General features: G+C 35.7%; 1 long non-coding RNA gene across 1 annotated transcript; it reads left to right on the forward strand.

The window, feature by feature from the left end:
• Positions 1–645: 645 nt before the first annotated feature.
• On the forward strand, positions 646–1,870 carry LOC113360882. Its single transcript, XR_003364841.1, has 4 exons — positions 646–1,201; positions 1,290–1,427; positions 1,536–1,655; positions 1,763–1,870. It is a non-coding gene; the product is annotated as an uncharacterized LOC113360882 (long non-coding RNA).
• Positions 1,871–2,118: the final 248 nt, after the last annotated feature.

A 2,118-nucleotide genomic window follows, 5' to 3' on the forward strand; every position in this document is an offset into this window, starting at 1 on the left:
CGTTCTTCTTCATTTGCAGCAACAATTTCTTTATTTCTTGCTAAAATCCCAATCTTAGGATCGATACCCCGAGCAACATTTTTGGTTCTAGGTCTGTGGGTTTCATTTCTCTTATCCATTGTTTTATAAACGAATCGACGATGTTTTGATTTTACGATTCGCGGCGATGTTTCGGTTGAACGAGGAATTTTTTTTTTCTTCCACAATCGGAAGATAATATGAAACTGGAAGAAGAAAAGTTGAAATGAGTAGAATTGTTTTTGATTTGGTTTTTATACAGTTTTACCAGAAGGGCATTTATGTAACTTCAATATCATATAGGGTACCCTTAACTAGAGTCTTTGGCTGGGTATAAATTAATGGCCCCTAAATCCTTTCGGGTGGCCCTAAAAACGTCACGTTAAATAATCTTCACTGCCTTATTTAATTGATATTCCGGTCTTGGATGCTTGTTTGTTGAAAGACAGCACACAGAATACACTATACTATACTATCTTAATCTAGCTAGTGATCAGTAAATTAGCGTGTCGTTCGCTAGTACGATCTCTTGCTTGTTTTTGACGTTTAAGTATACCATTAAAAGATGTGTTATTAGTTTAACTCTAGAAAAGTCACCATACTACCAGACTACCTAGCAATGGTATTGTTTTTCTCTTTCTTCTTCGTCACTTCTTTTCTGGTCAACTGATCTGTTTCATTTTCTTCATCACTTCTATTCTCGTCAAACTTGTAGTTTCTTTTTCTTCTTCTTCACCCATCCAAAAACACAACTCAAAAGAATCTGAAATACTTCAGACATACTTCTAAGAAGAAGAAGATTTCTTAGGCTGTTCAACTAATTACATGGATACTTCTAAGAAGAAGAAGATTTCTTAGACATACGTATTGGTCTTCCCACCGTTTGCAGGCCAACTCAAGCTTGAAGCATGATGATATTTCCTTTCAAAAGGAAACTGGTTGCATGTCTAAACATCTCTTATTCTATTTTCATCATTATTCCGCTCAAGATATTTAATTGTTCAGGTGAAAATTGACTTGATACAGATGCTTACCAAAAGAGATTTAAAACATATGGTTTGCTGTAAAAAAGAAGGAAAAGCTTTTACATTTGTGTGTCTTACCTGCTGAAAACAATATACGAAGCTTTCTACGATTTCTTTGGAATCCATTATATTGGATCATTGGAGCTGCAGCTATTGCTGTAAGTCTTTTCCATGCATTTCTTATTACTATTATTATAGATTTTGATTTTCATTATTAAGTCTTGTAATCTGTTTGTTTTTTTGCAGCATACACCACAGGTTTGGCTAATTTCTGTAGGAATTATTGCACTCATCGTAATCAATTCGATTATTCGTTTAATCGAAGAGAATTACGCTGGAAATGCTGCTACTTTAATGGCTAGACTTTCTCCTGATAAAGCTAAGGTAAACCCACTTCTTTAGCCTTTGCTCTAAATTCATTAATTTAATGATAGTGAAATTGTGGTGAATGCACCATATAGATTTTATAACTTTTTGTGTTTGTTTAATAAGGTCCTTCGTGATAGAATCTGGAACGAACTCATTCCTGGAGATATAATCAAGATTAAGCTTGGTGATATAATCCGTGCTGATGTCCGTCTCCTCAAAGGAGGTCCTGTAAAGATTTATAAGGTGTGTGTTTTGACAAGCAACATTCAGTCTATAATTGTTGTTCAGTTCTTGATGAATGCATGGAAATTGAATAGTTACTTGTTGGATGTTCTGTTCTGTCATTGCAGGGCCCTCTTTAATAGATGCCGTGGTGATTGCTACCGGAAGTCGTACGAAGTTTGGAGAACATACACATCCAGTAGATACTACAAACCAAGATGATCAATATCAAAAGGCGAGAACTGTCACCTTTGTTGTAATTAGCGATAACTAATTGTTGTGTTAACTTGTTGGTCTGATACTGGTTAATTGCTGCTGTTCAGGATTTCACTGCAATCCTTCAATTCTGCATGTGTGTAGCAGTTGTTGCGATGCTGATAGAGACCGTTGTGATGTACCCCTATTCAACAACGTGCTTATCGTACGGTGATTAACAATCTTCTGGTTCTTCTGATTGGAGGGATACCAATAGCCTTGCCTACAA

This window comes from Papaver somniferum, chromosome 3 (genome assembly GCF_003573695.1).
Source record: "Papaver somniferum cultivar HN1 chromosome 3, ASM357369v1, whole genome shotgun sequence".
Lineage (NCBI taxonomy): Eukaryota > Viridiplantae > Streptophyta > Magnoliopsida > Ranunculales > Papaveraceae > Papaver > Papaver somniferum.